At 41.2% G+C, this 12,636-nt stretch overlaps 1 long non-coding RNA gene across 1 annotated transcript; it reads right to left on the bottom strand.

Moving 5' to 3' along the window:
• Window positions 1-1,495: 1,495 nt before the first annotated feature.
• Window positions 1,496-11,079, bottom strand: LOC128850561 (uncharacterized). The gene is made up of 3 exons (XR_008448009.1): window positions 11,013-11,079; window positions 5,134-5,199; window positions 1,496-2,390 (listed from the first exon to the last, which is right to left on the bottom strand). It is a non-coding gene; the product is annotated as an uncharacterized LOC128850561 (long non-coding RNA).
• Between the last annotated feature and the right edge of the window lie 1,557 nt (window positions 11,080-12,636).

The following is a 12,636-nucleotide window of genomic DNA, read 5'->3' as shown; positions in this document are numbered from 1 at the left end:
CCTTCCCTTCCCTTCCCTTCCCTTCCCTTCCCTTCCCTTCCCTTCCCTTCCCTTCCCTTCCCTTCCCTTCCCTTCCCTTCCCTTCCCTTCCCTTCCCTTCCCTTCCCTTCCCTTCCCTTCCCTTCCCTTCCCTTCCCTTCCCTTCCCTTCCCTTCCCTTCCCTTCCCTTCCCTTCCCTTCCCTCCTTCCCTTCCCTTCCCTTCCCTTCCCTTCCCTTCCCTTCCCTTCCCTTCCCTTCCCTTCCTTCCCTTCCCTTCCCTTCCCTTCCCTTCCTTCCCTTCCCTTCCCTTCCCTTCCCTTCCCTTCCCTCCCTTCCCTTCCCTTCCCTTCCCTTCCCTTCCCTTCCCTTCCCTTCCCTTCCCTTCCCTTCCTTCCCTTCCCTTCCCTTCCCTTCCCTTCCCTTCCCTTCCCTTCCCTTCCCTTCCCTTCCCTTCCCTTCCCTTCCCTTCCCTTCCCTTCCCTTCCCTTCCCTTCCCTTCCCTTCCCTTCCCTTCCCTTCCCTTCCTTCCCTTCCCTTCCCTTCCCTTCCCTTCCCTTCCCTTCCCTTCCCTTCCCTTCCCTTCCCTTCCCTTCCCTTCCCTTCCCTTCCCTTCCCTTCCCTTCCCTTCCCTTCCCTTCCCTTCCCTTCCCTTCCCTTCCCTTCCCTTCCCTTCCCTTCCCTCCCCTCCCCTCCCCTCCCCTCCCCCCCCCCCCCCCCCCCCCCCCCCCCCCCCCCCCCCTCCCCTCCCCTCCCCTCCCCTCCCCTCCCCTCCCCTCCCCTCCCCTCCCCTCCCCTTCCCTTCCCTTCCCTTCCCTTCCCTTCCCTTCCCTTCCCTTCCCTTCCCTTCCCTTCCTTCCCTTCCCTTCCCTTCCCTTCCCTTCCCTTCCCTTCCTTCCCTTCCCTTCCCTTCCCTTCCCTTCCCTTCCCTTCCCTTCCCTTCCCTTCCCTTCCCTTCCCTTCCCTTCCCTTCCCTTCCCTTCCCTTCCCTTCCCTTCCCTTCCCTTCCCTTCCCTTCCCTTCCCTTCCCTTCCCTTCCCTTCCCTTCCCTTCCCTTCCCTTCCCTTCCCTTCCCTTCCCTTCCCTTCCCTTCCCTTCCCTTCCCTTCCCTTCCCTTCCCTTCCCTTCCCTTCCCTTCCCTTCCCTTCCCTTCCCTTCCCTTCCCTTCCCTTCCCTTCCCTTCCCTTCCCTTCCCTTCCCTTCCCTTCCCTTCCCTTCCCTTCCCTTCCCTTCCCTTCCCTTCCCTTCCCTTCCCTTCCCTTCCCTTCCCTTCCTTCCCTTCCCTTCCCTTCCCTTCCCTCCCCTCCCCTCCCCTCCCCTCCCCTCCCCTCCCCTCCCCTCCCCTTCCCTTCCCTTCCCTTCCCTTCCCTTCCCTTCCCTTCCCTTCCCTTCCCTTCCCTTCCCTCCCCTCCCCTCCCCTTCCCTTCCCTTCCCTTCCCTCCCCTTCCCTCCCCTTTCCTCCCCTTTCCTCCCCTTTCCTCCCCTTTCTTCCCCTTTCCCCTTCATATTGATCTTGGATTCCCACACCACCCAACATGTCCCAGTGTCCTTCCTTGGTAAAACACATGCACTCTTCTCCTTTAGGGCACCCTATTCCAAATCTTGTTCCTCCTTTTCCCAAATTTCTTCCCACCCACAATTCGATTTGCCCAAAGTTACAAGTGGTTAAACTTTCTGATCTGTAGCGCTGGCTATATATGTAAGTGTGACAGCTAAAACTGGAAACCCCTCTAACATGTAGATAGCATTTAGAACCCTTATTCGGAGAAGTTGGGATATAGCTGGAGGTGAGCACAACCCAAAGTAGCAGAGTCCAGGTGGTCATCATAAGCCAAAGTATGGTATAGCATATATTTCTGTCACTCAACACCTATTGGATTGCAGCCAACAGCAGAGTTAAATTCTCTTGGTGGCAAATGTAGAAGCTAATCCAGTCTTGCCCTTGGCTTAGTGCATATCATATAGCTGAAATCACCTTTGAGGTTGTCAGAAGGTTGCCACTTCCAACACACTCTACAGTACCACCAGTCTCCTTTGCTGGTATTTAGTTTTACAGTCTTTGCAGATTTTGCAAACAGTCAATGCCACTCATGACTCTCTTTGTGAATTTCCTAATAGTTTTGTGTAATTGATCTTGCCAGCCATTGACTTATCCCAACTTATTGCCTAAATATTAACTTCAAAGAATCACCCCTTGGTTTCACAGACCATTTTCAGGGAGGTGGAGCCCCTGGCCCTTTTACCCTAATGACAAGGTTCTTTATGTCTGCTTCCATTGTCAGGAGTACTGGGAAGGGTCCTTCTCATGTTGGGGCTAGAGTATTCTCTTTCCAGGATTTCACTCCAAGTTGTATCTGATGTAGGCTGCAATCCAGGGGAACTGCTTGGGGCAGCAATCCATGCTTCCTTAAGTCTGCAAGAGATTGAGTTATTCCACACAAATAGCCTTTAAGATACATATCACTGATTTCAGGGATTGGTGCACCCTCCCTATATATGGGAGGCTGAAGAAAATTTCGTACAGAGACACCTCCAAGTCTTTTCTTGGGGACAGTCTGGGTTGGTAATAAGGCTAAAGGCAGGCACTTTGTCGTTGGTAGCATGGTTTCTATAATCAGCTTAGTAACGTGTATTTTGAGGGTTGCATTAATTCTTGCCACCTTACCAGAGCTCTGTGGATGCCAAGGGCCTTGCAGTTCAACTGGATGATCTTAGAGGTCTTTTCCAACCTTAATGATTCTATGACTTTACTTCAGTAGGTGTGATGAAGTCATTCAAGTTAAATGAGTTTGAAATGAAAGCCATTATTGCACAGGAGTCTGGTGATGGTTATATTTAGTAAGGCATTTTTGTTGAGTTCTACCCAAAGCCAAGCCACACCAGACACAACTTCAGCAGTTTTCTTTCTACTCAGAGTCCAGTTTTAATTATATTATTTTAGGGAAGCTCCACTTTAGTGTTCTATTGCCATTTCAAGGGACTGTTAGCTGTTAATTAGCTTAGCTTAGGCTTTGCACTTTTCCTAGTGACACCCATTGCCTTGCAGCCAACACACTGATATTCTTTGCATTTCAGGATCAAAACTAATATTCTTGTGCTGGTTTTAATTTTCCAGTTGTTCAAACTGCATGACTGTGTGAAGTATACTGTAGTCCTCTCCTTACCTCAGTGGCTGCATTTCCTTCAACATTATAAAGTGTAACATTTAGAAGGAAAAAATATAACTTAAAAACTAAACCTAGAACATGGGACTTCAAAAATCTAATATTTTTGTTGACCTGTGGGTTAGTAAAAACTCGTGTCTCCTCAGCTGCAAGAAGGTGAGAGTTAGAGCAGTCTTGCATATACTGTAGAAAGACCAGGTATTTGAGTACCTGCACATGAACATAATAGCATTATTTTTCTGTAAATCCAGACAGGCAGCCTGAAATTACTGTTACCTGATTGTATAATTAAAATATGCACATATCTATGGCTTGTTTTAGAACTTTCTTAAAATTAAGTGATCATTTGTCAAAGCTCAGTTTCTGATTTCCAGGATGCATTTGCTTTGTCTTTAATCCAGAAGCAGGATTTTCATTCTCATGTGAAAGAAGCTAGAAGTATCTTTCACATTTGTTGTTTTTATATACCTCTAACTAAATGCTTTGAGACATGAGTTGAAAAAGTCTACTTAATACTTCATTTAATAAGACACAAATTGAAAAAATGTGCTTTTTGCAATGTAATTAAGAGCCGCTAAGCATTGATTAATTCTGGAGTACTTCCCTTTTCTGATAAAAAACAATTTGACCCAGACTCTGGTATGTTAATGTATTACTGATTTTTGCTCTTATGTGTCAGAGCTTTATTATTTAACCAATCATATTGATTTTATTTTTAGTAAAGTTATGTAAACTAGTGGTTTGCTGCATACTGTGCTCTGAAAATTGGTCACACATCAGGCTTCATGGATCCAAATGCATCACTTTCATTACCTTATCAAGTGGGCTGCACTATGCTAATGACCTCAATGGTTCTACTATTTGGATTTAAAGAGCAAAGCTTTCCATATCAGAAATATGAAGTCTGCAGACCTTCTCTATGTAACTCTATTTTCTGGTTTGGCCAGATCCTAATCATTGTGCTGTACAAACTGACTGTCTGCATAAGGTGACTACGCAGACTTTGCAAAATGCAGCTGCGCTGACAGTCAAGCAAATTGAAGCTAAAGAAAACTGTGCCCAGTCTCTCAGTTTCTGGTTGACAGATGCAGCATAAGATAGCAGAAAAATGTTACTTGCTCACTATAAACTGAATGAATTTATTGACTTGAATTTTTGATAATCCTCTTCTGTAAAATGAGACTTGTATTTGTGTAATAGAGAACAGAGCCTTATTTGTACAACAATAGTTTGATTGGTATAGCTGATAAAAACACAGAAAAATTTCCTGTGTTGGGCAGCTTATTAAACATAACCATCTTGGTTACGCTTACTTTGTGTTTGCAGTAGAAATTGCTCATTTTGATCAAAAAAAATCCTGGCACTTTGCAAAAATCTGTTAATAAATCCTTCAATAGTTTACTTTCATTTCAATAAATTTTCAATATTTGCGTAGTTGAGGAGCGTTCTGTGAACTAAACTTGTAGTGGATGCAGAGCAAGATGAGTGTCTAAGTGTGTTGTCAGTCACAAGACTTTCAGGCTCAAACCAGAAGTCCGGATGTGATCCAAAGTCAATTGTGTTTTAACTACTTTTCTGAAATGGCTATTTCCAAGTGTTTCGCAGTGAGGAAGACTCTTGAAGTAGACTATTGTGGTACTACATCCAGAAACTGGAACTGGGTGATTCTGGGAGTGTGAGGGATCGTTTGAATGAAAGTTACCCAAATTGGCATGAAATACAAATTTTTTTTTTAAGAGAAAGAATGTATGGATATACATACAGACAATTCTAACTTCAGGGTGGTTTCCCTGTTTGGGTATTAATTTGTGAATTCTCTTGTTAAACTTACATCTCTGCGGTGTATTTGCTCCAGCTTTTAGCTGATGGTCTTAACCTCCTGTTTCATACATAATTCCTTTATTTTTTCTTCAAATATATAATGTTATATATAAATATCTTTCTGGGGGATGAAGAAGGAAATAGAAAGAAGAGGCAAGAGCCAAGACTTACTTAGGTTTCTGGTTAGTAATTTCCCACACCTCTGTAATTCAAGATATGCTGTATCTTTCTCCTTCCCTAAAAAAAGTAAATATTTATTGCTAATTTCATTTCCTAGCCTTTGTGGAAAGATGACTTATTTCCCACTTTTAAAGGCAAAACATATAGAATTTGTAGGCAAGAAAAGTCACTGCATTCTCAGTTACCTTAGTTTTATTGGCTACTGCAAATGCAGCAATTTGACACAGTCCTAAATGCAGCAAACAGTTACCATGTTCAATTCTGCACTAGCATGGATAAATGGAGATTGTAGTAAGTGAAAACGAGGGCAAATGACTAGGAAATCATGGGGGGTTTGTGCATAAAGTGGCTTAGTCTCCATGGGTAAAGGCTGTTAACACCTGAGGTTTGAATTTAAGGTGACCAAAACCTACCAGCATGCAAAACAGTGACTGAGAAGTAAGTAGGTAGAAACCCATGGTAAAAATTGAGAGAGTGAAACCTCAAGATTTCAGCAGCATTTCAAGTGTTCTCCCATTAACTTGTCCTTTTCCTGAGGCGAGGTTTAGGAGAGATCCACTGTGAATGCAAGTTGACATTTCATATGTCAGTACTGGAGGACAGCGTGGGAAAAGTGGCCGACAATATCTGCAAGGCAACAATCTGCAATGCAGATCGTCCTTGGCAGTCTCCCATCCTGGCCAAAGCGAAATATTCTCCCAGCACAGCAGTATCTGAGCCACCAGAGGTCACTGGTAACAGTGCTAAAAACAGCTCCCAGGTTTCCCCGCCTCCTGTTCTCCCTCTACCCCTCATATCTTGTGCTTTGAGCAGCCAGCTGTTACCTACAGCATAGACTGAAACTAACTGCAGATAAACTGCACCTATTAGCTTTGCGACAAGCCATGCACAGGTCCGCAGCAAACACATACCAAGCAATCTTCCTGTAAATCTTCACCTGACTGAAGTCATGTGCTGTTTATTTGCAAAACGCAATCACCCACCTAGCAATGGTCAAAGTCTTCTCAACACAAGGGTGTCATATTGATTTCGGGGAAACTAACTGGAAAGCAAAAGCTTTCTTTTACTGAAGCTTTGCACTTCGACTTTTCCTCTCCTTGAACTACAACCTAAACAAAACCTCTCTCGTATTTTCAGAAAACAGGAGCACGTCGGCATGCCTGTGGGTGACCTGCAGCATGAAAACCTTGGCCCAGGACTTGTCTCTTCCCCTTTAAGTGGGGAAGAGCAAAAATTTGTTTCGGGCTTTTGTTGTTTTGTTTTTTTCTAATCCAGAAGTACTTAAAGTATGACAAGTTTGTGTTCAATTCTCCTTTCTGCCTGATGTGGCTCCCATGACCTGAGCACAGACTGCTAGACACAATTTTATGAGGTACCTCTCCTGAGCAACAACTTATCAAAACTGATTTTTCTCCAAGAAATATTCTGTTTTACATATAGCATTGTATTCTGGAACAGTCCATTTTACAATTTTGTTTTATGTTAATATATCAGCAGGAATGCTGCCATCTTGAGACTGTCATTGAGATTCCACATGGAGTACTGCATCCAGCTCTGGAGCCCTCAGTACAACTCAGATATGGACTTGTTGGAGCAGGTTCAGAGGAGGGCCACAAAAATGATTGGAGGGATGGAACACCTCCTATGAAGAAAGGCTGAGAGAGTTTGGGGTGTTCAGATTTTGTTATTGCTATCTTTCAGTACTTAAAGGAGGCCTACAGGAATGATGGGGACAAACTTTTCACCAGGACCTGTTCTGATATGTGCAATGGTTTTAAGCCAAAAGAGAGTAGACTTAGAATAAATCTAAGTAAGAGATGTTTTACAATGAGGGCAGTGAAACACTGGGAACAGGTTACCCAGGGAGGTGGTAGAAGCCATATCACTGGAAATATTCAAGTTCAGGATAGACAGGGCTGTGAGAAGACTATATGGCTGAAGATGTCCTTGCTCGCTGCAGGGGGATTGAATTAGATGACCTTTATGGGTCCCTTCCAACGCAAACCATTCTATGATTCTATGATCTTATCAAATAAACCAGATTATTCAAATACCATTGTGTAAGAAATTATTTGCCAGTCACTAACCAATAACAGAAACAAGGGCGGAAGTATCCTGGGTATGAGATTATGGTGAGCTGGTTTGGTTCACTGGGATTCTAAAGTAGCTCCCAATTTGTCATTTCTCTCATTGTAACACCCACAGCAGAATAATACACCACAGTTTGCTCAGAGACCAGTAAGATGGGAAGTTTCAACAAAGTGCTGGGAAAAAAAGCATATGGCAATTAAAACTTTTTTGATGGAAAAATATAGACAGAAAAGGAGAAATCAAATCAACAGCCATAACTTTGCTCTTTATCTTTGTATCACAAGTCTATGAGAATGAGGTACCCCTGCTCCAAAGAAAAAGCACCATGAACACAGCAGCAAGGAGATGGAAGTAGTATCTGTATTGCATGTGACTCTGGCGACATGGCTGACAAGATTTCAGTCTACAGGAGCAAAGTTTAAGAGGAATAAAGTTAAAAAAAAATCTTTAAGAAAGCTGAGGGTGCTCCCTACCATGAAGGTTTTAATTTACACAGACAGGCACCATTTACTTTGACAGGATTTTGACTGCCTGGCAGTTGAGTGGAGCAAGATGTCATGGTTTTTTAGAAACCATGTATCTTTAGGCTTCACTTAGAAGCAGCCCTGGGCAGCAGACAGTTCTTCATGTCCTCATGCATCTTCTAAACCAGATCCCCTGTCTGCCTGCATTTGGTTTGATGGGTTCTTTGAGTGAACAGCAGAATGGTTAGAGGTTTTCTGCAAATCAGATGTTGCTCTACTGGCCCTCCTGTGTAATCCCAAATCCTATCTGTTGGAACCTCAGCTTTATTAATACTTGAACTGTCTGTTTGGAGCAAAGCCTTTCTGCTAAGACAACTCCAATCTCGCTCAAAAATTAATTAAAGATATTTTGGCCATAGTGTGTTCTTTTAATTCTCCTGCTCCTTATAAACCTCCTTTGCTCTGTCTGAAATAAACTATAAAAAGTTTGAGTCAGAAATTTATCTTATGTGACTGGGTAGTTACAATGGCATGAACTTTATTACACTGACTACAACGTCTAAAACACTTCAAAAATTAAAGGCTCAAGCTTAAAAAAACAGAAAAAAAGAGTCTTAAAAGATTCCAGGTTTTGAAAATAGTAGAATTTTTAGACTAGTATAAGTAATAAAATGGTACTTTGGTCAAATACAAAACTTAATCTGAAATACATGATCTTATTCAATGAATATTAGATCTCTTAACCTTGCTGACTATTCCTAACATCCCCAGGGTGACATTAGGCTATATTCTTTATATATAAAAAAATAATATAAAGAAAATAAGTGTAATAGTCACTGAAATTTGTCCAACTATACAGCAAGGAAATAAAGCCTTTCTGATTTACTGTTTGCCAAGGTTGCATCCAGACTTGTCCCTTATCAAGGAAGCAAGCTCTGAGAGACAGGGAATGGAAAATCAATTCACATTACCTGCTGTCAAATATGCTGAGTGAATTTATAGTAACACTGCTGTATCCCTTTCACACAAGATGGATAAATTGTATTAATATGGAGTATTTTCACCTGAACCGATGGAAAGAAGGGCCTAGAGGACTTGAGAGTGGGGGAGAAAGGTTGTTGTTCTGCCTTTCAGACAGTTTGGCAGCCACTGTGAGAAAATACATCATGGGAGCAGAGCAAATCCCACCTTGCCGCTGGTAATTCTGTATAAGCTTTGTTGCCTGAAGCCAGAAGACAAAATCAGTCAAACCCTCTTCAGCTTTACTTGTGCTCGCTAAAGACCCCTGGTTTGATCCAAAATTGAAGTCACCATGAGTGACAGTAGGGATAATGTCAATGCATTTGTGCTGATGATAAATCCATACACCATCAATTGACTGAACAAGGGTTTTCCGTTTATTAATGGCAATCCAGGCTAGTGTAGATAGGGTAACGTTTTTTGGCCCACTTTAAAATTTTTCTATTTACCACATTTTATTCCCATTTACAAGTATTTGTTAGCTGCCACATCATGGAAGGAAGATTTGTTAAAACTGGTTTCTTTATGCAGTAGTCAAGACAGTGCATACTTAGTTAAATTATGTCTAAAAAAGAAAAAGAAAACCATGCTGTCTGGAACCCCAAATGTGTCAGAAAAGTGGAAATTTCAGAGCTGTCAGGTCAGGGCACATTAATGACATCCTACAGTATATTTTCCTCTGCTAAAGAGGGTGATTTTGACTGCCGTTATTCAGACAGCTGCATGTGTTAATGACCCATCCATCAGGCACTCTCAAGGGAGCCTTTCCCTGTTTTATTTTCTGGTCTGCCTAAAAGCATGTACTTCAAGTGTGCTGTCTGCACATTCGTTCTTCCACTTGAAGGCTCAACCAGCTGCTGCTATATTGTAATTATTATTAACCCACTTGCAGGAGAGTATGACCTTGCACGTCCCTGCTCAGGCTCATAGAGAACAGACAGTTTAAGTAGCAACAAAACTTTTGTTAGAGGTTCTGTTTTTCACTGCTCCAATATGCTGAAAAATTCCTGTCAAGAAATACAGTCAAATAATCGATCCGTTTGACAAGCCTCTGGTATACAGAATTTATTAATTTTACTTTGCACCAGCAGCTTCAACTTTGCTGTCCTTTTCCAGCTGAACTCGAGCATTACCTACTGATAAAAGACAACTGCACCCTCACCATGTTCAGCAGTGAGGAAAGAAATGACAATTTCTCTCTAGTTTTGCTAACAAGTCTTTCTATTCTTGTCACATGCTGGAAATGCAGCGAAGGCAGCATTAATTTCAGTGGCTTCCTGCTTTTCATATGCTTAAATCTGTTTCACTCAAGTACCCTCTTTCGTTATAACTGTGATGAGCAGTATTCTTTCCTGCCTCGCTGTTTCACTTCCCAGCATTTAACTTCTGTCCTTCTCAATGCAGAAACAAGTTTCCTGCCTTCACTGAAACATTTTAATTCTTTCACATTTGACCTTTTAGTTGTTTCAGTTGCTCTCTTTCTCAGTTTTTAATGTCACAACACAAATTTTTAAACTAAGTTTTCTCTTCTAGGAAAGTATGAGTGTATCGTTTCCTTGTGTGCTCCAAGGCTACGATGAAAACCGCTATCTCAAGTATGAGGAAATTAATCCTTATAGGGCCAGAGAAGACTTACAAATATAGTAAGTTAAGAGAAAACCAGATTTGTAGAAGTAACTTTTCCTGGCAAGACTTGTTCAAAAAGAAGTAGGAGTAAGCATGTTGACATACTTCAGATTTATCCCTTTTCCTAGAGTTAACACCTGTGTTCTTTGAACCACTGACATCTATAAGGGCATTCCTTAATTTTTCTAGAATTTATTCACTCACCACATTTTGCTAAGTTCTGTAGAAAAAAGGAATATAATAGGCCTAACTTTTTTCCTATCATACTATAGACAGGCAAAAAACTATGACTCATTTGATAGCAGCCGTCATTTTGATATTAACTTTTCAATCTACTTATACAGACTCAATGGTCATTAAAAAGCAGAGCTGCTCAGGAAGATACTTGAAATATATTTACCAATATTTTATTTGAATTCTACAGTACGGTGCCTTTTTTACATAGCTTACTACTTGCCATAGTGTTGCAATTCCACATATCTATAAAATGTTTTCTATGATATGCAATTTGAGAAGTAGTAATTTTTAAAATAAAAAAACAAAAATGCCTTAGTAATAAAACCCATGAACATCCCAGCATTACGGTGAGGGGTTCAAATATTTAAGTAGTTAGAGGAACTAATTTGAAACAGATACCACAGGGAAAATAAAAATCAATTTGTGACTTACTGCAACAGCTGCTGTGCTCTTGAAAACTTAGTAACTTGAAGATGAACAATCTGGAAGTCAGGGCAAGTTCCTTTCAGAGCTTCACATCCTACAGGATGCCTGCATAAGACTATAGCTCACTGTGTGCAGCACTTTAAAGTAGCTTCAGAAGTGTTTCCTGAACACTTGAAGAGAATTCATTAGTGCTTATGTACTGCATGAGAAGATACTCTTTTCTCATGTCAGACATACATTTGTCATGGCCGTAGATTTCCTACCTCATCTTAAAATTGATCTAAGTGAGATGCATGCAATTTTAATTTGACAGTAAGTTACTGTGACCACTCATCCCTTATATTAATGAACATCTGTATTGCATTCTTCTGGTCACATGAGTGAGAAAGCAGAAGCAATAAAGTCTTTGTAAAGTCGCACTAAGCAATGTATTTTTTTTTATTAAATCTTGGTCTTGGTGTAAAAACCTATCTGAAAAAGATGTCATGTTTTAACAAATACCATGCACAAAGCAGCAACGGTGCTCTTTCTCCCATTTTGTAGTCCTAAAATGGCAAAGAATTGCAATAAAACAAAAAAAACCTATCCATAAAATCAGGACTGCATTTTTATGTTCAAAATTTCACCTATTCAGATAAATTACTCTGTTGCTTATACTTGCAACTGAGGTAAAGATGTTGGATTACAAGGAATGACACTTCTGAAAACATTCCTTAAATAGTACTGCAAATAGTTTGGCTAAGGCTACTCCAATGTGTGCACTGGTATTGTTTTATTGCAAAGATTTGTTGAGTACTGTTTTTTGGGTGCTAACCTGAAAGATACTTTTAAAATCCATGAGCTAGTTTCCATCCTTGCTCCCACGAGACCTCTGGCCATCGGATGTCTTTACTCTTCTAAGGTGGTGGGTATCTCCTCAGTGCGAGAATGACTGAAGGAATGACATTGAGATACCGGAAAAAGAAATAGCTTGCTTTTAGAACTTTGCCCAGACTAATAAAAGTCCTTTTGCATTCCTCCTGGAAGCTCTCCCTTCTTTGCTTGCCCCATGCCCTGGAGAGCAAATACTGAGCCATAAGGAAGCTGTTTACTGGTTTAGACTTGGGTGGCTCCCTTACCTGAATATACTCTTGTTTTCCCAAATCACTCATAATTTCAGTTTATTTTTATGCTGCTTCTCTATCTCCAGAAGGTTCTGTCAACTTATAGATTTAAAATATACAAGAATATTTTTTCATACTGAGGAGGAATTAAAAAAATTCTAGTCTAGCTAAGTACATTCCAAGTCTAGAATAGTTTAAGTCCAGCTTAAGGCAATGCAGAAAGGACAGGCTTCTGTGGACTTAATTGTTTGTTGTCTTTTCTCCCGTTCCCACACATTGGAAGGGACCATGACACTGACCATAGAGATAACTTGCTGTCCAAACAGAAAACACATGATGATTTTATTTAAGCAAGCAATCATGGCAGTAGTTGTTATTGAGTTTGCTGTGTCTAATGCAAAAGAAATTCCTTGGAAACTTGTGACATATGACATGGAGAAGAGCTTGCCAAAGAGACACAGTTCTACTTTGAACTCTTAGACCAATGTTCCTGAAACTTTCTTTTAAAGAAATTGAAAAACACAGCA

The sequence above is a fragment of the Cuculus canorus genome, chromosome Z, assembly GCF_017976375.1.
Source record: "Cuculus canorus isolate bCucCan1 chromosome Z, bCucCan1.pri, whole genome shotgun sequence".
In the NCBI taxonomy this organism is placed as follows: Eukaryota; Metazoa; Chordata; class Aves; order Cuculiformes; family Cuculidae; genus Cuculus; species Cuculus canorus.
The sequence above is the reverse complement of the archived record's forward strand: the minus strand, read 5'-3'. Positions and strand labels throughout refer to the sequence as shown.